The 26,563-nt window shown below is 41.8% G+C and overlaps 1 protein-coding gene across 2 annotated transcripts in view; it reads right to left on the reverse strand.

Annotated features, from left to right (window-relative positions):
* FAT3 (FAT atypical cadherin 3) overlaps positions 1–26,563 on the reverse strand; it is a 324,123-nt gene that overhangs the window by 133,964 nt on the left and 163,596 nt on the right. The gene's annotated exons all lie outside the window — the stretch shown is intronic.

Here is a 26,563-nt window from a genome sequence, read left to right on the forward strand (position 1 = left end):
TCATAGGCTAATGTTTCCAGGCTTTTATTCAAGTTCTGCAAATTTCCACATGAACGTCTTCAACTCATTCCAAAAGAATGGTGTTATTTTTCTAAGATAGGATAAGCACTGAAATGTTGCTATTATGAGCAACATAAAGGATTTGTTCTGCCTCCCTGTCTTGTCACTACAAAGTTGGCAAAACTGTATCAGATCTTCGATCTTAGGGGAAAAAATGAGAGGGAAGTGTTGGACAGCACGATTGACCAGGGGATCAAAAGTGACATTTTCATTTTTTTCCATGAATCCCTGGACAAATGGGCATWTGAGAGCTATATCTAAGAGCAGGAGAAACCAACCAGGTGCACCCTGCTCACTGGGATGGCAGCCACCAAAACACACATACAAAATAACTTGATTTTTTTTTTTTTTTGGAAATTCAAGTCATTACCTCTGGCCCTGGAGTCAGAAATGGTGATGATGTATGGACAAATATTGAGCTCATTGATTAACTCTGCCCTTTATGCTTTAATTAAAGAGGCCAAATGACAATTATGGTTGTCCAACTCAGTAATATCCATGTTCTAATTTCAGCTGTCTCTCGTCTTCTACCAAAGAGTCCTCAAGCAAATGATATGTCTGGGTGTGTTTGGACAGATAGACTGATATATAAAGGTAAATAAATTTATGTAAACATACTCTGTACAATACAGTTAAATGCTTGAGTATGTTTACGTAAGAATTTGACATTTTACATATAGCCAATGACGTGAATGTTAAAAACCTATAACTCAATAAAYACATATTTACAAAAAGGTATTTGATGCTTATCAATGTTCATATTCTCAATAAATATTCCTTATCTCAAATATCTGTGTACGTTTAAAAAAGATGAAATTAAGAGCTTGGAGAACCACAAATGCAAAATCCACCAGGAGGGAGATACTACTGCATGTTTGCCTTTTCTGATGCTTATTCTTTACACGTCCACAACAGTCTGTGGCTGCTGGTGTGATACTAAACTCCTAAGCTGACCTTTGGCTTAGAAGCAATTCACAGATTCTCAATATCATGGCACTGAGGGACCAAAAATCAGTTTGCCACAAGCTATTTTGTAATACAGATTGAATTTCCCTAATATGGTTGTGAAGCCAAGGACAGTTCAATAGCTTTCTTATTACAAAATTGAGTTATGTGCATTGAACTTATAGCTGAATAACTGTACCTGAGCTGTGTCCTGAAGTACTGCTAAAATGGCACCAGAATGTGGCATGGAGAAACAGTGCATTTTACTGATGTCTCTGTAAGTGTAGTAAGTTTTATTGCATAAAGCATAAATTAATAAAAACATAAAGAACTCTTTCATTAATTTCTGATCTCCAAATTTTGCTTATCGAGATATGAAAAGAGGATATGAAAGTAATAAGCCACCTAAGATATCAAGAACTTCCCTTTGCTCTCCTCTCCCCTGCAACAGAGCAACAGGACACAATTTATTGCCTATTTTAGTGTCCACTTTTTTTGTTTTTTTCCAGCTATGCATATTCATTGGAAAGCATTTTGTTCAAAAAATACAAGTGTGCGATGGGTAAAAGTACAGCTCAGGACTTCAGATGATGCTGTAGGGTTAGTCTGTGGCAACAGAATCTACTGCCTGGCTCCACGGAATGGCAGCCCACGCTTTGCACCCTCTTCACATGCAGTGCCAGGGTCTCCACCCAGGAGAACGAGGCCAGGCTCCACACCATATATCTCATATATGTCAAACCCTTGCCGAGCCCTTCTGGACRGATTGGGGTTGAGGTCTCTGCTTGAAGCTTTACTAGACCCTGGCCCCTGGGGTGAAGGCAAACTTTCCTCTTGGTAATACAGTGATCCTCATCTTTAAATAAATCATTTTTGAAACGGAGACAAGAATATAACACCAGGTAGCTTCCTCTGCAGAGTCATTGTTTGCCTGCGCCCTGCTTGATGCTCTGAACATCCTGTATCACAGATGCGATGCTTCATAGCTGGAAGTGGATGTGTTTCCATCCACCTTTCTCAAGCATTGGAAAGAACAAGAATACCAAAAGAAAACCCATGAAAATATCAAAGGAAACCTTCCTTGGAGTTACCCCCTGAAAGCCCTGTTTGGGGAGTAAAATGCCTTGGCACTGAGTGCTGCAAATACGGACTTTTTAACCYAGAAATTAAAGAAATGAAGAAAACCACAAAAATAAACTTTTTTTTTGAAAAATGCCCCATAAATTAAGTGACTGATAACAGCACTACTAATTCACGAGTGTCCTTAGGTTGAATTTTCAGAAACTCATAGAGAAATGTATGAGTTTGCTGATGGGTTTGCTCAAATATTAATATTACACACAAAGGTGTAAAGACYGCCTTTTCACAGATACCCTGATTGCAGGAATGGGTGTGCATCTGTTCAGAAATGCAGCCATCAGGACTCAACTCTCCTGCTATGTTTTGATGGCATGAAAGTGAATTTTGCGCTTCAGATTGAAAAAGAAGGGGGAGCTACAATAAAGAACCCTAGGATTGTCAACCATACATTCAGGAAAGTAAAACTATTGAGTATGCTAACCATGGAAATGTAGAAATGAATAGCAATAACCAGGGTAATTTTATTACCCACAGGCAGTGAGAGGCGTTGTAAACGCTCTAACAGTACATTCATCTCTGGAAATAAGTTAGGGATCGACCAAATGAAATCAAATTTCAAAGATAAATGATAGAAAATGATGTAAATGTTACTTGGAGAGGTAAACAAACATATTATTTTACATAATTGCACATGTAAAACCTCTAATTTAGAAAGACTGCATTCTGATCGTAAATGAGTGATACTTCATTGCATAAGAAAAAAAAAAGTGGCATGTGCGTGCAATTACTTGAAAAATTGCTGCCTTATTGCTTTCTTGAGGTGACAATGAGAGTGAAATGACCTCTTTGAAACAGGCTAGGTATAAAAAGTGATTGCTTTTAAAAACACTTACATTTTCTAACATGTGGTTATACTGAAAAAAAAAGAAAAAAAGATAAAGGAGAAGAAAAAAAATGCTTTATTTCTCTTTGGTTGTCCCTTCTGTCTCCCTTAAGAGATCTCTTTAGCTTATTGCTGAAAATATCAAAACTGTACAAAATGCACAGCAAACATTTACTTCAATGAAGAATTTGGATTATGCTTTCCTGTAAAGGCAGATTTTGGCTTTTTTGTTCTTAAATTATGTTCAAAATGACAATATGGTATGGCAATCTGTTCYGCCTTGTGGAACAGCACTCAAAGGGACTTCCTCTCATCCCTTCAAAAGTTATCAAGCGAAATTCTCCGCTCCTGCAGGCACTCACGGCCTAGAGCATTCGCACAAATATTTCCCTCCGTTTTAAAAGCGGTCAGGTTTTTGCTCCCGGAGGGCTGTTTGGCAACGTGACTGCGCTAATTGCTAAGAACCTTCTAATTTCTGGGCTGAATGTATTTGTGATCAGTTTATGCCTATTTATTCCTCTGCCTTCCAGCATTAACAGGGCAAGGAAGCAGCCCTGAGCAGCTTCTCGCTAGCTCTGGCTCGGGCTGCAACTTCTTGCTGTCTCTGAGATRAATCTGCGATGAAGGGCAGGTGACCCTATCAGCGTGGACACGACAAGGTCACGTCACTTGGCCTYTTTTAATTAGCAATGTGGAGAGCAATATTAACCCCCTCAGCCTTCATTCTGCTCAATGGAATAAACAAGTGGTATTAGCTTCCTCTCTCCTAAGGCACTTTTCATTCCCCTTTTTGCATCGTGGTTTCAGCAATTCCTCATCCCTCTTAAACCCGACTGATCCAATCTGAATATTATAAATTTACCAGCCTTGTAAAACGGCTCTAACTCAATGTCACCAGTGGCTCTTCTGGCAGATAGCTGGGACTCCAAAGCTAGTCCCCAAACAGGCTGTTTCGCTTTCTCCACTAATTCATCTCATCCCATTTCTAGTCATGAACTCTCAGGGATGTTTTTCTTTCCCAAACCCCTCCCGTTCGGATGGTGCTGCTAACTCTGCATCATCCCCAGGGCACACTCTCAACTGCGGAATCAGCAGCACTGAAGAGAATACCAAAGAAGATCCTTGTCTAGCCAATACTTGGAGCAATTTGTTAATGTTTGTCCTTCAGCATGCAAATTCCTTTCAAGTCTCATAATTTTATTTTCTCTTTAGCAAGACCCTTCTGCATTTTTCAATTTTATTATTAATCTCCATGCCCATTTGCCTCATAAATTCTAAAGTGCAACCGTATCAAACGCATTACTTAGGCCCACGTGGATGACACACAGAATTTCTTAGAAAATCATTTATCTTATCACTGGCATCAAGATTGGCTGATACAATTTACTTTCGGGAAACCCACGAGCATTCTATCCCATTTTATGCTTATTTCCATGTCTTTAATTATACTGTCCTTCAAAATAGGCTTGAAAGCCCTGCAGGTAAGAGAGGTCAAATAAATAGCTCTATTACTTACTGTAAGGGTTTTTCACCCGTGCTCTCTAGTGTTGGCATTTTGGCTGTTATCTTCCAACCTTATGGTTTGACTCCCATATCTGAAAATACCCCTTTAATGAGTTGTTTGTTTCAGAGTCCAAGTTTGGTGCCAGTTCTTTCACCTTTCTGAAGTGGAGATCGTTGTGATCATTTTTAATTGCTAGAAGAGCAACCCTGGGGAACCAGGATTAGCCACCTGAACCCCAAACAATCCCAAAGAGAAGGACACAGTCTTCAAACCTGTAACAGGGCAGCATCACCATCTGCTTCTGGCCGCTCTGGATCACAAACAGCTTCAGACACCTCAGTGAAGTGTCGCCACTCAGCGGGGATGGTTCTCAAACTGCAGCCCCAAGGAGCCTCCCACTCAACACAACCCTTTGAGGAAGGGGCAGCAAGACACCATCAAACACCAGCGTTCGCAGCCTTGAAGTTAAAGAAGTGACAGCGCTCAAAGCCTCAAAGCTACCCTGGCTCCTCCAGCACAACTGAGCAGCAGTCCCTCTGAGGTGTCACCACAGTCTGACTGATCTGTCACCACTGTGAYGCTGTGAAACCACTGAGCAGATGCCCTTGAGGGACTGTCATGCAGGGCCTCGCTCTCCGAAAATGCTGCGCACAGAAGGTCGTGGCTCGTGGGACACGGGTCTTTTGAAGTTCAAGGCCTTTATTCAGACTTAAGCAAATGCACAGGAATGGACACTGCATTTGCCTCTTCTTTTGCTATCTGCTCTTAAAAAAATAAAACACTGCCTCCTAAAAATGTCATTGCTAACATGATGCCTTTAACATCCCCCGTACCACTTCCCTTTTCAAGGAGAAATAACAGATTTCTTTTCCTGGTTATAATTAGCATGTAATTATTACTTGCAAGAATAGCTATAAATACATATAACTGGTGGCTAGCTTAGTAACCAACACACATAATCATTATGCAATTTTCTTTAATTTTTCTGTGCACAAAGGCCTCATAATTCTGAAAAAAAAACAACTAAGGATACTAACTAGGCTCTGCTTGTAATTTATGCTAATTGRTTTCTGTATTTATGGGAAAAAAAAGGACCTATATAACACAGAGGGTGGAGGTAGTGCTCTCAGTGGTGAAGGGGTATGCACATACCGCTCGGCACTTCGGGCCTGCGCAGCCTCCTGCTTTGGCATGTCATGAAGTTAAAACAAAAGAAATTAAAAAAAAAAAAAAAAAAAAAAGAGAGAGAGAGAAAAAAGCAAGATCCAATGCCAATGTAGGCTTTTGTGGCACAAAAGCACAGGTCACCCGCATGATGAAGTCTGGTATTTTCTTTCATCAGCAGTCCCTTTTGCTGACTGCAGCCTCCCCAGGTCAAGGAGCTCTCATCTTCACCACTAATAAAAAAAATGATTCATCCGTGAGGTGACCTTCCTGATCCAGATGCAGAATGCAGAGCTGCAGAAAGAAGCCTCATAGAAAAGATGTATGGCCTGGTTTCCTGACATATTACCTCACATATAGACCTAATGTGTGTCTCAGCGCTGTCCGGACCCACTGCCCTTCCCAAGGTGGTCTCCTGCCTASGACAGGCACCGAGGGGCTAGCCTTGGCTTTGCTCCGTAACCTTGCTCTTTTTATGTCTCTGTGCTTCAGCTTCCCTCCCATAAAACCGGGATAATTGATATCTTTCTTTGTAAAGTGCCTTGAGATCTATAAAGGAAAAAATCACTTGTGTAAGAATAAGATATTATTAACTAACAATCTCATAAAGCTCTGCTAAAGCAGCACTAAGCATTCTCCAAAATTTATTGTTAAGTAAAGAAAATCATTTCTTTAAACACTGAAATAAATTCCTTTGCTTTCTAGGATTTTCAGCTTTCCTCCCTGTGCGGGGATTTATTTAAATTGCTAACAACACGTAAAATACAGTATTAGCTCTGACCTCCCACTCCAGTGGCTCAGCACACAACAAATAACAAAAATGCACGGTAAAACTACATTAGCAGTAACTACTTTTCTCTGAYATATAAGACCAGTATCCCAGCCTTTCCAAACAGCAGTCCAAGCAGGAAAGTGATACTGTGGATTCCAGCGAGCAGCAAATTTTGGGGTGAGGAAGAGTAGCAGAATCAAAGACATTCACAGAGCTCTCACACAGGCACACACACCTTTCCGTCAAGTGAAAGGTGGGATCTTAGAGCCTCTTTCCACTCGTTCACGTGGAAGAAGAGGAAGCGGGATTGGCAGACCCTATGTTGAACTGCTCAGCCGGGTGTCTCAGCAGCACCACAAGCACCCAGCCCTGGCAGCTGCTTTCAAACATGCCCTGTAAGCTCACAAAACCATAAACCATGGGGGAAGAACTGGGCATGACTGGAAAGAGAACACAGAAGGGATGGAGGAACAAAGAGGTGTATGGATATGGGAGGAGGTGAGTGTGCATCAATCTGGGCAGAAGAAAGGAAGGGACTGAAAACAAGGCACATGTCAAATTTGCCTCTTCCACYAACTGAAGGAATGGCAGAAGAGCAAGGGCCAAACATTCCTCAAGGGAGGGGGATGGAGTGGTGCTCTAGGGATAGAAGGTGGAGGAGTGTCCACAAGCTGTGACAAACTGCAGCTGGAGCTCCCGCACTTGAGACAAACAACGCCATTTGCTTCTTATTTTATCCTGTCTAAAGCCCAGCCCTGCTTTTTCATCCATCACTACTTACCAGGCTTATAAACTCCCTCTCCTGTTTGATCTTTTTCTCCTTTCTGCCTTCTCCTTTCCAAACTTGGTTAGTGCACAGTTCCTCGTATCCTACTTCTTCACGCTATGAAAGCCCTAACTAATGATCTTCCTCTCCCAGGAAGGCAGCCTGCGTGACTTGGCCCAGGACTCACCTGTGCTTCTCAGCCCGTTGCACAAAGGGGGATCCAAGGTCCTCTCAGAGCTGCGCARCAGGACTCTGAGGCCAGGGAGCAACTGAAGCTGCTCCTCTGCTCCTTGCTCTATTCCTCCCACTTGAGCTAATCAATTCTCCTTCTCTTGTAAAGATTCATGCCAGAAACATTGATATACATGAAATATAACTACGAAAGCATATGCGAACACACCAGAAGCGCAGAGCCAGGTTTAGGAGGATGACTTGCGTTGATAACAAGGCCCCCTGGGGAACAAACTATTCACCTCAGGGCTGAGGGCTCTTCCTGGCCTGAGGCCTCTTCAAGGCACAGACCATGTGTCAGAAGACCCATGGTTTGACAACAGGAGGAGAAACAAGGGTATAGCCCATTGCAAATACCATCTTCCAAACAGAAAGACAAACCACAGCTCTACTGAGAGCCAGCATGAGGAAACCAAGACTGTGGGCAGTGCTTTATGAAGAGGGAAGGAAACAAGATTCTGATGCAACAACTGTTAATTCTTCAGTGTAAAAGACGAGCCTGAAAGCCAGTTTACTATCAATTATGAGGAACCCAAAGGCAAAGCAAGGACTCAGTAGCTGGCATCCTAGTTCTCAATTTCATCACGGGATCTTGGTCAGAGCACTCAGACACACATGTCTTGCTGCATTTCAGTACTTGGGCAGGAAAGCTTGAGTAGGAAAAAAATCAACTTACAGACTAAGCTAAATAAAACAAAATGCCCTCTCCTTTCACAGGGTCTCCCATTGAGTTTTGTTACATCTAACTGTAACACTCTTCTTTCGGCTAGTTTTATTCTAGATGACTTTTCTACCAGCTTCACAAGCAAATGGATGCCACTTTTAACTATCATGCTGACCACAAGCTGAGGGGAACCGCGAGGATAATATACACATCCATCATGAAACCTATTCTGTTCCACCCTATCCTGACTCAAAAGCTGGTTGCTATTGCACTACTGGATACAAAGGCTCTGCAGCAGWGGGATGCTTGGTGTGCTCATTTGCATCTCATTACCCAGCATGCTCTTCCTCCTGAGAGCTATTTTCACAGCAGCATTGTTGTCCGAGCCCTAGGAACAAGAGGGAAGATTTGGTGACTTTGGATGCACGCAGTTCTTTTCTACTTGCTTTGCTCCCCCTTTACAATGAAAGGCTTTGCAAAGTGGTGAAAATGAACCAATTTTCCACGTTTTAAGTCAGTATGTTTTTTTTTCTTCTATTTTTTTTTCTCCCAGTAGTTTAAGTTATCAGAAGCAAATCTCAAATAATAAACAAGATTATCGAAACGTGAGCCTAATGTTCCTCTCTACAAGGTGCTCAAGCATGAAGGTTTTGATCGGAGAGTTGGAAATGAGATTTAACTTCCTCCTGATTTAAGTTTCGTTTGCACGAAGAACCTATTCCAGCACAACGTGATTGCAAGCTCGTTATTCAGGGAAGGGCAAATATCTTCAATTACAACCCAGTAATAACAGCAACTTTCTTTGTACGTTGCAAGCCGCCACTAGGAGAGAACTGAACATACCGGCTTCTGTCATTGTCTACATCTAAGATTGTGATGATTTCACCCTGTCCAATTCATTTCAAAAGCTGTAGCTTCCAATTAAAAGTATAAGTTGTCAGCCAGGATAAGTGTCTATCGTTTGAGCCAGAGCAGTTTTGGTTTCTGGCAGTTTTACTGCATCAAAGGGCTGATTTACAGATCAGTTAAACATTTTTTTTATCCCGTACTAAAAGGAATAAAATTGCCTTAGACCCAGGACTCAGACCAACACTTTGTTACTTAAGTTGCCATAGTTTTCAATATATTTTATGCAGTTGGAAATAAAATTCCATTCCTCAATGATTTTATAGTTTTTCAATAGRCACTTCAACAAAAAAGAATAAAATATAGGAAAATTTAAGACTCTCAATACTACAGGCTTCAGGAACATCTATCACAGATTACATGATATTTCATAAATGTCTATGAATTAAGCATCAAAGGCATGTGTGAGGTGCAGATTTCTCCCATTTTACAAACAGGAAATCTCAACTATAAAAGTATAATTAGATGTTGAGGACTAGTGTAAAACATCTTTAGCAGCTGCAGATTTAAAACTTTTATCTACAGACACTCAGCCTTGTGTTTTAAGAACAAGATCAATTTTGAGATTCCTCTTTGGAATTAAATATGGGCAGTATGGGTAAAAATCATGTACAAAAATACAGCAGAAAATCTCTAAACAGAGAAGAAGCCAGTAGTAAAAGGCCTGTTTTTAAGGATACAGTTCAGTACTTCCTTAAAACATTCACAGTGCTCAGTCCTTGGGCCTCCTGTGGCAGAGCTCTAAGTGGCGCTTCCCAGAAGGACTGTGAGACCGCTCTCTTGGTGTTTATGCTGCACAACCTTTGATGAATAAATCAGACATTCTTGCTCACCTAAACTACTCATTTTACTAGCAGCATCCTTTCTATAGCCCTCTATGACTGGTCCAGAAACTGGTCTTACAGGATCCAAAAGGGACCTGATGTTCAGCTTAAACCTATTTTAGGAACCTAGGATGTATTTGGTGAAATTAAACTTCAGAAACAACAGAAGAAAAAAAAAAAAGAGAAAAAGATTTTTTGCCAGTCATTTTAAGCAAGACAAAAAAGAAAGAAGAARGGTATTTTTAGTAAACAGTATTTTCTAAGAATCTAAGTATTCTCTCAGTCACACCACTGAAACCTCTTAGATCCTTGTGCAGATGCCACAAAGCAGAATAGGACTCTGGTGACAGAGCCACAGTAGTCACCTTCATGTCACCTACAAGAAACCCTGTGCCATCAAAGCAGAGAATAAGCACATCTAGAATATGATTTATCTGGTTTATTTTAGATATTAATTCTGTGAAGACACAGAAGTCTGTTTAGCAGTGCTCTCCAGTGACTACAAAGGTAAAACTGGCTCTGTGGCAGATGCCTATGGAGTTGGACGAGGAGACTCCCACTCGGTATGTCCTAAGAGATACACATATATATAAAATCCCACAGGCAAAGCAGGGACATAGAATGGGACTGGGCCTCAGCACAGTTTATATTTTTTTTCCAGATTTAGGGCTGTCAGCATGGCCTTACAGCAGGTATTACAGTAGCCTCAGAACGTGACTRGGAGGTACGAAGCACCTCAGGATCCTCTAGATAGCATAATAAAGATAAAAAGGTGGATTTTAGGCTACCTCACTCTCTTTCCCATCACTGATGCTCCTCCAAAACCCTCTGTCCACCAAGCTGTTTCCATGTCCCTGTGTGAGCTCTGTCTGTGAAGGATCCTCCGCTGTCCTGCAAGTTAAAACCCTCATCCCGTGGCTGCTGGAGTTCAAAGAGGGAGACAGCAAGTGTGACCCCTATTTCGGCAGCTGAGATAATCTTCCATTTTATTTCTAGGTCAAGATGAAAACGAACAGATTAAGAACAAAACGAGATGAGCACCAGCTCGGACGCCACGGTGCAGCACTGAGCCAGCTGCACCAACCAGTTTCTGAGTCCAGCAGCTCTCGGTTCTGCCCCTTAGCAGTTACACTGGCACAACCCAACGCGTCGTGCACTTGTAGGGGCATAGAAGTGCKCTAGAGCACTAGAGCTAAACAAGCCCATTTATACGGCTCTAAATACATTCACTTTAGGGTATTATTTGTGCTGTTTTAATGACGGCCACGTAGTTAAAGCAATGCAACTTGCATATASAGATTGCATCTACAGACCACAGCTTAATGGTAATTAAGAGAGATATTTCCAGCCATTCTGCAGCTGAGGTTTTTATTAGAAATACCAACTGACCCATAACGATTTGCAGCGGTATMAAAAACCTCTAGAAAACAGCTCCATCTTCAGTTACTTTTGCCGCACTGTGAGGAAGGGCATTTGTTATAACTGCTTTCGCAGGAAGGAAAGAAAAAAGCCAAATCAACCCCCATTTCCCACCAGAATCTTCCAAGGGTTAAACCTAGCTCGAAAACCCAGGAAACCAGATTGCGCTTTCCGCTGAGAATGAACGTGCCAAAAGACTGCTGAACCCATCAATGAGATAATGTACAAACATTTTGCTTAGCTTCATACTCTCGGTCTCTATTTCTTTTCTCTGAATAATGCTACAATAATCTCAGGGGAAACGGAATAAAAAAACAATTAAAAACAATAAACAAAATCTAATAAACAGAAGGATGTCAATTTGGGATAGACAAGGTGCGCTTATCACACATGAAAATATATATGGCATAAACATCCAAAATGAGTACAAAACAGATGGGTTTATTGAATACCTTTGGGTAAAATAGGCAAAAACCCTCCATTTTGAGTCTTTTTTTAATCTTAGAGCTGAATAGGGTGAAAAGATATATCTCTCACAGGAAGAAGATCTGTATGAATTAAACATCACATGGGATTCAACTTCAGATTGTGACACCTGAATTAAGCAGTCTCCATGGAAGGTAGGCATCTCACCAGTGCTTGCTGAATTCCGTAGCCTGAATACAGAGTCTGAGGCTTTAAGGCACTTCTGCTGGCCCCAGCTGCCACACCAGAAGGACTCGGATCTGTGTAAATTCTCTTGCATCCTTCAACCCTTTGCTCCGTTACCCAAGGGCTTCACAGCACTCGAGGTCTGTTTGAGCAATGGATTTGAGTTTTCTTGAAGAAGAAAATGTTACCTTGACTTGCATGCGTTCTTGGCAACAACATGAGTTCTTGGCAAAATGAGCAGCCGATCTGAGCTGGAGCATCTCTCACTGAACAACAATTTAGGGTCCAACTTTCAGGGACCTTGATTTCATTTTCACCCTGTGCTCCAGACCCTATCTACTGTAGAGCTGTGCTAATTAATATTGCTCATCACCAGTGACAGCCTCTCCTCACAACTGCTTTTTGACAAAGTTTGGCATTAAATGAAGCTTTTTTTTTTTTTTCACAAAATCACAGCTTTCCAACTTTTTTTTTTTTCTGAAAATATGCACAGTTCTACACTAAAGTGTTTTTAATTTACATATTTATTTCCAAAATTAGAAGTTGGGGATTTGAGGATCCCACTGTGTTTTCTCATAGTTTCTCTTCAGGCTTGTGTAAAGTCTAAGTTCCAACAGACTATATATTCCAAAATGCAAGTAAGGCAAAGACTAGCGCTCGGAGCAAGCAACCTGAGCAGGCTGCCCACCCCAGAGGTCTGTGAACAGGCGGCTGGACTGCTCTTCTCATAAGACCCATGAGATCTTTTCAGTTTGGTCTCTTCACCAGAATTCAAGCTTGTATATGGCACTTTTAAACAGAAAAAAAAGGACTCCAACTCAGACCCTCACTTGCTTTCTACTACAATTCATAATATTGTGGCATGTCACCAGTTGAAACTTTACCCTGCAGAAGGGATTTCTTGGCTGATACCTACTTGGTTTCTGTAGCCCTGTCATCCCTTGGCTGTGTGACAGTCCAACTTGGGGGACCTAACAAACTGAGTCAGACTGTTACTAGCCCTTCAAAGAGTGGGTCCTTACAACTGCACATATGTATAGATATATATTTTCTTGCCCTTCTCAGTATGTAACATTTGTATGTATGCAGGAAACCACAACATTAATTGCTGAGTGCAAACTGCTGCTTTTAACCTGCAAGGAGGGAGAAAAGTGTTGGCTTTGGACAGGCAGCCTGGGAGAGGCATCTGCCACACGGATATTGGGTCTCATTTCTTGTTSCACGCCCAACAAGAATTTTAACTCCAGAGAAAAATTGTCTTCAATTAAGATATTCGATACCTCTATGTTATAATATCAGCTAAGAATAAATACCTTTTTCTGGTAACTTTTTGGAAACATCATATTGTCACAAGAAAGGGATTAGTATTTCAACTGGTATGAAGTCAGACATGATGTGGGATGCAGGTCACTTGCCTACTGCTGGCCAAGCACATTTGAGTGTCTTTTCTAAGAGAGCMCAGGCTTCTGCTGCAAGAGGCACAGGAGGGGATGAAACACAGCAGATTTTGCCTGTCTCTCTCCACTGACTACAGGGAGTCTCCATGTCTGGCTTAGCGCAGATACGTCGCTCTTAAGCGGCTGCCTTTAATTAATCCCATCCTTCATGGCTGGCTTCAAGGCCACAATAAAACTGCCCTCAGTGCTCCCTGCTCTTCTCCTCTGTCTTCCCTGGCCCATTCAAACATATCTATCAGTCTGCGGGTAGCAGCACACTGGTATTCAGAAGTCTTGGTTTCTTTTGGCAATTCAGTCCTGAGGTTTAACTGTTTATACGGGAAGACTTAATGAGTACAGCTACTTGTGTGAAAACACAAGCATCTGTGGTTGTGATTATGGCTAAATTCAGCTTGCCTCCTCAGCTGTCAATAGCTTATTAACGTCTAAAAATTACATTAAAATTAAATTACTTCCCCTAATTACCATGGGATTATTCCGAGAGGCCTGGAAAGGGTGACCTGCACCTTTCAGCCAAGAGCGCRGCTTCCTCGTGACCTGTCACCCGCAGCACCACGAAGCAGAAATAATTGGGAAACTCCCTTCGATGTCACCTCTCGGATGGCGCTCGCTGCTTCTCGAGGCTGTCATCGTGCTCACGCCTGTGCTCAGTAATCGCTCCTGGCACAGGACCTGCTCGTACCACGCTGCATTATTAGCAAGCTGTCAGACGCAGGCAGCTCGAAGCCCGACTGCCAACACCGGGAGAGTTATAGGGGTAATAATGTTGTTAGTTAGGTAAAAATAACTGAACTGCTAGTGTAAAAAAACAAAAACAAAAGCAGGAAAACACATCAACCCCAATATTTGGTTCAATGCTATTTCATTGCCTTCCCTGAGTCAAGCTCAGGAGCTGGGTTTATGGGATAGATGCCATCTGATGCTAAAGAGCAATTATTTACTCACAGAATTCTCACTGGAAGCCTACCGAGCTTGTGTGTGGAGAGGGGAGGACTTGATTGCTATGTTTTAATCACTCTTTAGAGGGTGGACAGTGCCTGTAAGCTGAGCCGTGTGTAAGGACTTGACCGCAGTCTCCACCACGACAGAAGTGGAGGCCTCATGGTGCGGAACCAAACTCTAGAGGCCTCCCCTGCTTCCCTGCTGCTTCCCAGCAGCCAAGAGTCACTCTGAGCTTGTCTGTAATAAAATACAGCTTGTCGCCCCAGCGTCCCCTGAGATGGGGAGAGCCAGGAGGCAGGAGAGCAGCCACCTACTCGTTCCCGTCCACCTGCTGGCAGCTCCAGGCTGGGGAGGCGGCAGCAGCGCCGCAGGCCGGGCCCCACGTTCRGAGCAGCCTGCCAAGGCGGCGGGATTCGCACTCGCTCGCGAAAAAATAGATATCACGAGTCAAAGTCCAGCTGTCAAACAGTTCATTCCTTTAAACCATCTTCCCCTGCAGAAGGAACAGCCTTGCAGTTCAGTTTTCAGCCTAACACCTCATTCAAATCGCTCCTGAAGCCCATAAAAAATCTGTGAAAGGCAATAAATATTTTAAAAAGAATAACTCCAAGATACCTCTTACAAACCTCCCAGAGTATCCTTTATTCTATCTTGTTTCCATTGTAAACCCAGGACAAGGGAATACCATCAATTTGCTGCAACGACTGATCAAGTATTGCAAAGACAATAGGAGAGTAAAACAATTTAGGAGGAAGTCGAACCATTTAACTGCTGACCTCCCTTCTGCGTCTATAAATCAATAGTCCAAATTCTCCCTCCCACGACTGCTGAGGCTTAGGAGTTTGTTTGTTCAGGCTGCTCCACTCGCCTGCATCCACGCGTGCATCGTGATGTAGGGCACTTGGAGTGAACGCAGCCATTCCAATGGGAACGTGCTGTATTAAATGGAAATAAAATAGGAGAGCGTATTTCCTATCCTCTCCAAAAGACTGAATGTAAGACTCATTTGCAGAATACAGTTTAAAAAAATGAAGATAATCTGTGTCACTTCCAGCAACTCTGAGGAATTTATTTCTGCAATATTTATTTCTGGCTCATACAAATGGTCAATAGTTAACTTGAAAGGGGCATTTTAGCCACATCACCTCGTTACATTGGTCTTTAGGAAAATATTTTGCAAGTGACTGTCCTGATACTGAGGATGTGCTCTATAGAAATGTTTAAAGACTAGGTAGATGCTAAACCTACAAGACACAAATGATAATTCCTCTCCCTCCTCAAAAAGCATCTGGGAAATAAGATGGGATTCTGGGAAAGAGGTCAGATAACTGACCTCTTTTCATGCTGAGGACAGCTATGCATCTTCCCAGATACTGTGTCTCTCCCATTAACCACTGCACATAAGTTCGTCTGATGCTCTGCAATGACATGGCGATGTCTCTGGCTACAGTTCTAAGCCCACAGGAAAGAATTGCTGCGGATGGAGGACATCTCCTATAAGAAGAGGTGTTTTGCTGCTTGGGTAACTTCTTCATAGGCAATACTTGTGACTTAAGCTGTGAGAGGTTCATGCAAGAGTGTCCATCCCTCTCTCCAGGCAATGGAAATGCAAGCAAATCCACTGCTGAGAGAGGAAGGAGGGTTGAAGCCTCCTCAGTGATCTTTACATATGCCTGGCCAATATGAGAATCCAGCTGCCACTGCTCTTCACACAACCTGAGACACCTAAAATGAGACAGGAGGGCAAAACAGCTCCTCTACTCCTCTCCATTGCTTCTCTCTGGGTAGAATCCAGACAAGAAAAATATTAACCCAACAGGTAGGCCAATGTGTATAAGGTGTGCTGTAGCAGTTCTCTGAGGCTTTAACATTTGCAGGCCTTGGGGAGAATGCAATAGGCCTCTTTGCTGAACAACGACGGGAGGAAAGCAACAAGAAGCAATGGTGACAAGCCGTCTATCCACACAGGAGGCAGCTGATAGATTAGATGGACCGGTCTGACTCTCCTACTGAGCGCAAGTTGAAAAGATTTTACAAGCATTGTACCTGATGCAGCTGTCAGAACATGATGGGTGCTGTTAGTCAGCTGTTCAAGCTGACAACTGCTCTGGTTTCTCCTTCGCTTGTGCTGCTCCAAGGAGTAATCAAAGCTGCTGTCAGCTAGAGGCCATCATTCAAATTTGGGAATCAGGAACATCCTCCCTCAGGGGTTTCACAGGCACCCATGTTTGCACACAAGAGCGTTTCCTGTTTGCAAACAACATGGTATTTTCTCAGCTTAAGTTTATCTCAGATCCACAACTTTGTTGGCCCATCTGGTCTTAAGACAATTCTTGGGCATCTATCATTCTCCTTACTCCTAAAGCACTCTTGGCTTATTTAGTTAAGTTAAAGGATGGCCTAGTTCATTCTACCTTCAAAAAGGGATTTTACAGAAATCTGCTTGTTCCTGTGAAGCTGCTTTTTCTTTTTYAGTCGAAGAATGAAAAAGGTCATGAAATAACCCTATTCTTATCCCTAATACATCCTCATGTGCACACAGCTAACAGCAAAACTACGAAGTGAATGTTACTTGCAAACAACAACATTTCTAAATGCATTTCCTGTCAATCTCTCTTTTTTTTTTTTTTTTTCCTTTTTCTTTTTTTTTTTAAACTAAAGACTGGACTATCGGGAGAGTGACCAGAAGTCCACACACAGCCCTGTAACATAATTTTCACATCTGTTTTTCTAAATAAATGTTTCCTGCCAAAATGTAGTCTGCAGATAGAAACAGAACAGCATATAAGAAAGTATTATTAATTACCAATATTATTACACCAAGGCAAAAGTTCAGTGTAAAAGCATATGCATACCGGACCAAAAGCAAGGATTTCACAAKCTTGACTTAGAGCCTCCATATTCAAGCATCTTGTTTGTTAGTCTCTGCACAGAATGTTTTCTTTCCCCCTCTCCTTCTCTCTCACACACATACACATAAGGACGTCAAATGTGGGCAACTTGTAGCCATATGGACAGAGTTTCTTTGATTTTCAAGAGAACTTGAAAGCAGTAGTTAATGTTTGTCCATATGAAAGTGGGGATCTGCCATGGCTATTTCAACCTAGCTGGCTTACTAAAAGTTATTTGGGGAATCTCCATCCTAAAGCTGCACTTGTATCTGCCTGCACCYGGAGGGTATGGAGAGGGGATAGAGAAGCAAGGAGGAAGAAGTGAGATGGGGGCAGGCAGCAAGCCGAGCTCTGCCGGGCTTGGCTGAGGGAAATCCCCCTGCAAGGGCAGCTCCCAAGTCAGCGCTGCAGAGATCCGAGAAGATCATGAGATCCTTCCAAAGAGGCAAGAACTAGGGCAAAACGGTACTGTTTTCTCCTACTGTTTGAATCCTCACGTAACACAGAATACAATGCAGCTTTTTTTTTTTTTTTTTTTTTTTTTAATTGATTCAGGGTGAAAATAGGAGGTGTAAGTTTGAGGGAAGCTGTAAGTGGGTCAGCAGATCTCCAGATTGTTCTCCATGGCACTAAATACAAATMTAGTGACAAAACCGATGGAAAGATGGCAGTGAAAAAAACAAACAAAMAAAAAAAAAACAACCCCACATCTATTTTTTCCAATCTTTAGGTTCTGTAAGGAAAATATTCAATAGGATTTACAGTGTGATAATGTGATGTTGCATAGCTAGACACTCCCTCTCCAGATCACTCTGCAGATTTACACTAGTTTAACTCCGCTGACTCCATGGCTGCCACTTCTCATTCATGCTATTGTAACTTGGACAAGAATTAGACCTGGCATCCTGATGCAATGTTAATTAACCGTTCAACGCGAAACCTCAAGCACATTTAAAAAACTGCAGAAAGCCGAAGCGAGCGCGTAGCCGAACCAGTTGGGAATGCTTTAATTCGGAAACAAAGAGACATTGTGTCAAATGTGTTCCTGAAAGCCTGAAACAGCCCCAAAGAATACATCGCTGACACAGAAAATTACTAAACATTTATAAATAATACAGTATGCTCAAACCTATCACACTGCAAACAAAACAGATCAGCGAGCTATCAAGTAGCTGATGAGAGAGGAAGACATCAAGTCAGACAGTCTGAAGGGAGCCAACTGATGACAACTGGTGTAAGCAACAGGGCAGGTGAACTTGGGTTTTAACGAGGGATATAACAAGGGTGGCTCCAATGGTGCCAGCCGTGTTCTCCTTCTTGACTGTTCTTATAACTAYACCACACTTCAGCTCCCCACAGCTACAGCCACTGCTGACACTCGTCAGCCATCGGCAAATTCTGTGAGAAAATGAAGGTAAAGGGAACGGGATACAGCACTGAAAAGGGAAATTTGGATGCCAGAGATAATATCCAACAGCAAAGTGGAAGTGACATTGAAAATAAGCTTCACACATAAAAAGACAAACGCAGTCAAAGAAATCCTTACTACTACTAAAAGGCTCTTTGAAAGGATATGTCTATTATGAAAAGCAATATAATTGGCTCTCTTGAAGTTTGAATGTCACTCAAAGAGTTTAGCAAGACAAAGAAGTCATAAATTATATGGAGGAGATTCTTTCCCCCCCAAGCAGTGCTGAACAATAATGCTAGATAATAGGTAGTAAAGCTAGAATTTAGAGCTTCTGTCAGACAGAAATTAAAGTCAACTAGCATTGCTTTATTTACAGGGTTTGACCTTCAGTGGCAAAATCATCAGTGCCTGAACAAAACTGTTGATGAAATAGTGTAGTTAACTGCAAAGAAAGAAAGAAAAAGATAACAGGATCTAGCTGTATCAACTGAACTAAGATGTAAAATCCCCATCCTTTCTGTTTTTCGTGCTCCCAGGTGCCACAGGAAAACTGATAACTTCATAACTTACCTTCATTTTAGCCCTGTTGCCTGTTTTCTAGGACAACAGAATGACGCGGCTGTGTTATCTGATACAAGTCCTTGATAGCTTTTATTAGGTAATTTCAACAAAATGTAATGTAAAGGTGAAAGTCTCAATGATATTCATTTGAGATACCTTGGACATATTTCATGAAAATCAGCAGCTGTAGAAAGGAGAGACTCAGCAAGCTCATGACAGATATACTCCCAATACCTGATAGGGGCCTGGGAATTAGCAGACACCAGTAGGGAATGCTGCTCCTGGACTGGCTTCCAGGCTGTATCTGGGGTTGGATTTCAACGCCCCTGTCCCACTTCCTCCTATAGACACTGCACCACAGCAAGACAAAACAGCCAAAGATTTCTTGGCTCCGACAGAAAGTACAAACTAGAGCATCAGTTTCTAGAAGTTCATCCTGGAGGACCTCTCCTTTCAAAGCAATTACAATTCAGCAGGAAACACCAACATGACAGCAGTGTCTAAAATATCCCCTCCAAACAGATTCTAATAACACTGGAATGGAAATTCATATTTTTTCTTGCTGTCTCTACAAAGCTGGCTTTACCTCCTCCCCTCCATTACAGAAAATTATGAATTCTGTTTTACTGACTGTTAGCATAAAAGGCGGGTACAATGGTAATCAGTACAGAGGACARTCAGTACAGCATCCTACCTAACATCCTATTTGTTCTGGCAGTTAAAATCCCTTGGAAAACTGCCTTCTCTTGAAGGCAGTTGTAAACTTAGGGGCTGGAGGGCACAGGATTAATCCATCAAAGGTAGAGCCCTTCTGCTCTCCCGACAGTCAACCACAAAAGCAGTGTGGCAACTGCAGCCTGTCAGCAGACAGTCCTTATGCTCAGAGAAAATCTCCGGGATGAAGCCTATCCAGTTTTACAAGAGAATTATGATCTGGGCTGATGGGTCTTGTTGGGTCTCCTTGTTGCAATCCAAGAAGCAAAATCTCTAGACCCTAGGGAGGGGTACGAGGTAGAGGACTCGAAAAAAAGGAAAGAGAAAGGGGAASACTTTGCCACGGAGTTTGAATGCCCCTTTCTGAGAGCCGTGCTAGCCCTCGGGAGGCAGCTCGCACTCTGAGCGCCCTGGCCTACGGCAGCTCCATCCATCTCATACGCGYTCCACTTTCAAGACTAATCCCAAGCAATTTCCTACAGACAGTTAGAAAACTCAAACAAGATGATTCCACAAAAATCCCCAAAGCAATTTTAGCAGTAAAACACTGTTATTTTTTTTCCTGACAGTCTATATTAGAAATTAAGCTCACTCATTGTGGCTCTTACTGTACAGATTAACCTTTGGGACGGCATACTCAGTGACAGGGCTGCATAAGRTCTAGTTCTGAGCAGTCACATGCTTCTATGCCTTAAAATTGCTGCCTCAGTGAATACAGCCTCTGGCTGCAGACTCAGGATAACTTCCAGGGCAGGTTGTCTGCTCTGTGCTCACTGCTTTACAACACGGTGCTCACGGAAAAGTGGCGTGGGCCGAGCTCAAAGGCCTCATCTGGCTCGTTGCTTTCCATGGTGAGAGCAGCTTGTTCTCACAGAAAAGAATGAGATTACACATATGTTACAGGAGATTCAGTGATATTTGCTTAAGGAAATTTTCTACTTCAAATCTAGTTTCTGAAAGGAAGGATGAAAATAAAGCCGGTCTGCAGCTACTGCATAAAGCCTTCCATCACCACATCAAAGCAATTAAAAAAATAAGCTTAAACAATACACCCACTTAGGTCTTCCTACAAAACACACTCATTTTCCAGTCATGTTTTTCTGCTGAACGACACAAACTTCCCTGTGCAGATTTTCAGCTTTTTCTCTACCCGAGGCAAAATTTCATGGCTTGGATTGCACAAGGGCTCCATCACCCTGTGATAAGAGAGGGGCTCTCTCTGCAGTGGGACCAGGATGGGGAGGTATGTTGGTATGCAAGAAAATACTTGGGGAAAAAAAAGCCTGTCTCTTGCCCAAAGAGAAGGAAAAGTACCTGGCACCGAAATAATATTCATAATAGATTCCATTTCAGCCATATGTGTTACTTTAAGGTAAATAAGGAACTAGTTGTTCATATTTCAAGATTTGGACAGATGCAGGAACCAAGACAATATCTAGGCAGTCAAAGGATAAGGAGACCATTTGGAATGGACAGGAGATTGAATTAATCCATTTATAATTTCTGTTAAACAAATCCTGAAATTATTGCATCCCTGATCTGAAATTGGTCTTGAACAGGTTGGATCTTGAAATCTGTACAGCAGCCTTATTTCTGCCAGGACTGAATGCTTCGTCCTTATTTGGCTACTACTTAGTAGAATTGTCAGAAGTCAGCAAGTCTATCAGAATTTTCAAAAATGAGGAATTGATTAAAATTCAGATGTGAATTTTCCTGTCAGAGAAAAACACAGAGAAACCATGAGGTTCCACTGGTAGAAATTCCGTCTTTGGAAAGTAGTTGACAACAGCTGCGCACATACCCCCAGTAAACCACTMAGAGTAGCTATCACATCCCAAACCTCTCAAAGGCTCAAATCTTTCTCCTCAGTCCCTGCGGGGCCCTGTTAACCCTTTCCACAACTGCTCCTGAAACAACTTCTGCAGCTCAGCACAGCCCTGCAGCTTGCATGGGATTCAGCTGGAAAGTCCCACCTCGTGGAAACTCGTGCAGCTTCTCAGCAGCTGGGTAGGCAGAGCACAGCAGAGAGTAAACTTGTAATTCTGCACTGCAAATGTGTGATTTTCTGAAGGCTTCTGAAGGCGTTTATGTAGGAGCAAACGCACAGGCAAATCAAGAAGGCAGGCTCTAAATCTTGAACGAGGGCATCGGAATTAGTCCTTCTATTGCTGTGAAACAATTTAGAGACTTTAGAACTAATTTACTGCCTGTAAAATCATGTTCAACATATTCATAGATTATATTTTGAAGCGTAGAGTGCTGAAGAAAAAAACAGATGGAACAATTTAGATTAAAAAAAAATCAAATTCACTTTAGAACACTGACCAATATTAAGCTACAGACTACTTCTGTGCATACCTAGAGGCCACCAAAATCTTTAAAAACAGGATAAAAGCCTAAATATAACAGCAACCAAAAGTGGGTCTTTTCAGCACTTACAGGTTAGTCCCTAACCATGGCTAGATGTATTGCATCATAAAATGTCAACATCAAAACAATATAGAAAAAATAATTACAGACACTGTTAGTGTTGTAAGCTGATAAGGACCAGATGGTCTTTTGTATTTATGGTTTGCCTCGTGCATACAAATGCTTTTGGGATCTAATTAGCCTTCTACAAAACTCAAACTGGGTAATTACTATCATTATCCCCTTTTCAAATAAATCTGAAGTCTAAACTGCAATTAAGTTTTTTATCTTACAATTCATATCCAGGCATTTTAAGAATTGTTCTTTGCTATCTTTTCACAAATCTTCTTCCAGTGATTGACATAAATAAAATGCAAGAACCTAAAGTAAAAATTTAAAAAAAAAAAAGATGATTTTGTACAAAGAGGAGCTTTTGGTTAGCTGGCTTATAGCATTCATTAAAAGTGCAGCATTCATGGTGAACAGGTTGCTGATTTACAAGGAATTTCATTCTGCCATGTTCATGGCTGTTGAATGCACCATGTTCCTATTGACAGGGCTCACTAAAAACAGAGTGGGAGGTACAACTGGCAGAGCAGCTGAGAAATATGTACACAGAGATATATAACTTCTCTTGTACATACAACAATCATCTTCTATGTGACACAAAGTGGCAATCATTGTAATTAACTTCCGACTTTCCCCTCGTAGGCAACGCGTAAGTTGATGGGCTCAGGAAGGGTAGTGGCACAAATAACAAGCAAGGATGTCATTTTTTATTGGTTTCTCGCCCTCAGGACAGCTCATCATATGGCAAAGGTACCATGCTACAGAAAAAAAAATGACAGCGTGATAATGAACACCACTGAATTTGCTTAATTGAGAATTAATCCCCAAACACATAGCAGATCGGATTACAATGTCCTAAGTTAATCATCTTAGAGCCCCATCCCAGATAAACGATTAGAGGCTACAGAACTGCAGTCCTACTTCCTATTGCAAGAATGAAGAAGAGCAGCAGAAATAATAGTTCTGGCCACTAAGGGATCACACAGCGTGGGAACAAAGCTTGCTTGCAAATTCTTTCTTTCTTGTTGAAATATTTCTTTTCTACTACTTCTGTGAAGATCATGAATAAATTTGAGTATCAAAATCAGTACTAAAATCAGAAATAAAGCTTTTATATTTCATTATATGTCATGCTGGGTGGTCCCCTCTATAAATAAAATATCAGTGGTTTCCCTCAAAATCTTCTGCAAATACCTTTTTTTTTTTCTTGCTGACTGTTCTATATTGGAAATACATCTAAACTTTATTGTTCTGCGACAGGTGTGCAAAAATCCCCAATTGCATGTCAGACTTTGAATCATAGGAGCATAGGACAAATTAGGTTAGAAGTGACCTCAGGAAGTCACCTGTTCCAACTTGTTGCCTTCTCCAGGGGCTTGCTCACCCTCTGGAAGTTACATGGGTGGTCATGTAGTAGTAAGGTAGACAATGGCATTTTTTAACAAAACTTTTCTTTACGCAACACAAAACAAAACCCACCTGGCTGCCACCCTGTGCCCCCTGCTCTGGGTGTCCCTGTTGGAGCAGGAGGTTGGACTAGATGATCTCTAGAGGTCCCTTCCAACCTCAGCCATCCTGTGATTCTGTGAAAACACTGAGTTGTTCAACGCAGAAGAGGCCAAATGCCTAAATGGAGACTCCAGTGGAWTAATAACATGCCTGCTAGGTTGCTRYCTAAATGTCCATCAGCACCTGCATTCCTGAGCCCACATCTGTCATATTCTGAAGAAACACTTCAACGTCTGGCTGAGTCTTACTGTGACTGTAAAATCAGACACCCATTTGTCTATATCTCATCCATTTGCAGCAATGTGGGGTCGGGGTGCTTGCAACTTGCCTGCACACATAAGTAAAGGTAATAGTGGCCACCTCTTACCTCCTCAGCCAGATTTAATTCCTTCCACGAGGATACACGAAATCAAAATTCACAAATTCCCTCCTACTGCCTGACCAGGAACAGAGATTAGAATCCAAGCCTGAAGGAATCACCTGGCAGTAGTTTTCCGARGCAAACCCTCCTAGTGCATCTGCTTCATTAGACAAAATATAATTATATATTCATGGAAGCAGGGGCATAAAAACAGATTTCTCTTTTCCCAGCTGAGTGCCTATATCACCTGGCTACTGAGTCACTGTCACTCTCTGTGGCCTAATTCTGTAATGATTTCCATGACAACAGAGCTGTTCACTATTTGAATATTATAAAGTCTGAGGATTTTTTTACAGATAATAATGCAAAGAAATGTCACAGATAATACTAAAAGCAAAAGAAATTGGTAAAAACAGCTGCTACCCAGGACGCAATCATCTGACTTCAGCTTGCAATTTCTCTGTGCTTGTAGGTTAGCAACAGAAACTGCTTATATGCCTCAAAAGATCTTTTCTGCCATAGTAAGATAAATGCATGCTTAGCTGTCCATTTCCTAATCTTCATTTAAGGAGTACAGCGTGTCAAAAYGCAGCCTTGCTGCCTCCTCAGATATCCGTCCGTTGCGTTTTGTGGGGGATTTTTTCACTTGCATACTTGATGTTTATARTGTGCCAGGGAATCTCATTTTACATGAAAAAGATCTCTTATAATTGGAAATTTATAGCTTAAAAAAAAAAAAAAGAGGCTTACTTCTCAGGAACTGGAATTCTTCATAATGTTTGCATAAATGCATAAATATATTCTACGGAGCYAGGAGGAACTTGTCTCAAGTCACTCAGCTCCAGAGACTTTTGTTTTCCCCTGTGTTTCTCACACAGAGCACATCAGTCCTGTCTCCCACCGTGTGTCACACAGCAAGGCCAAAAGCTCAGTGCTCCTGCCTCTTCTCCGAGGGCAGATCCCAAATGCTAAGAAAAGAGAGAGGAAAGGCAGAATGCAGAACATATATAGGGATTATACACCTTAAAAGACTCTCATAAATAAGTTCTGTCTGTCATATGCTTATACAGATGCTTATGCCACTGCTGGTGACTCCAGAGCAGGCCCAGCTCACTGGGAGGTGGACCCTGAAGCTCTGAACGATCAGCAAATGCTCTGGAAAGCTCAGCTCTTGGAAACACTTCTATGGCACCATGCAGGGGATATATGAAACCTGAGGATTTTGCTTTGTGAATACCAGGAGACTGAGACCCTACAGTGAAATAAACAGACCACTGCAGCTGGACTTGGCTTACAGTCATTGCTGCACACCTCAATGTATACTGAGATCTAGTTAAGAGGTTTGGAGGCTAATATCACTGTGACATCCAGATCTCTGTTATTATTTGACAGATCTATACAGTTTCTGGAAAGACTTAGCTTAGTGAAGGTGAAAAGAAGAATGACATCTCTTTACATCAAACTAACATGGCAAGCCCTCAGAAGCAAAATTTACAGGATTAAGCAAAGAGAGGAAGAAGGTCTTGCCTATCACTTGCCCTGAAGAGAATTATTGTCCAAGTCATGTGGGGAGGTTTCAAGTAATGCCTGTGTCACCTAAGATAGGCTTCATCTGATTAAATGTAGAGAACTATGTTTGTGGTTCTCCTAATAGGCATTGCAGGAAAAACAAACAAACAAACCCCAACTTCTAGGATGAACATTGTCTCTCCCTCAGTAACATATCTTTGTAAAACAGGTGAAAAASAGTGGGCTTCAGAACAGCCTATTTCTTTCCATTGAATAAAAGGGAATCGCAGAATCGTGGAATAATTCAGGCTGTAGTTCAGTGTCCTGCTCAAATCATGGCCAACTAGATCAGGTTGCTTGGGGACTTGTTAAACTTTGAATATCCCAAAGGATAGAAACTCTGTCACCTCTCTAGGCATCTGTTAAAGTGCTTGGCCACACTCATCTTGAAAAAGTTTTTCCTAGTATCTAGTATTTCCTGTGTTGTAAAACCTGTAAGTCTGGTGTGACAATCTTCTGCTTAGGTATGTAGGCCACAGATGGCTGAAGGCAGAAGAAATAAATACCATCCCAAATTCCCTTCCACAAGAAACACAAATAATGCTCTTCTCTAACTGCCATGATTGTCCAGAAGCAGATGTCCAATACTTACAGCTTCTATAATCTCATAATGTAACAGGTAGTCATCTGGCATAAAAGATCAATGTAAGGTTGAAAGCCTCCATTTTTGYTTATCCCTCACTTCTTCAGTTTCTTCTCTGTCGTTTCAAGTGCTATACAACAGTCTCAAACTTCCTTTTGGCAGTGGGAATYACTAAACAGAAAGATAGATGGTGAGAAAACCTCCTTGTAAGGGGTTCT

This window comes from Nothoprocta perdicaria, unplaced genomic scaffold, assembly GCF_003342845.1.
Source record: "Nothoprocta perdicaria isolate Ctin4 unplaced genomic scaffold, notPer1 scaffold_94, whole genome shotgun sequence".
NCBI lineage: Eukaryota > Metazoa > Chordata > Aves > Tinamiformes > Tinamidae > Nothoprocta > Nothoprocta perdicaria.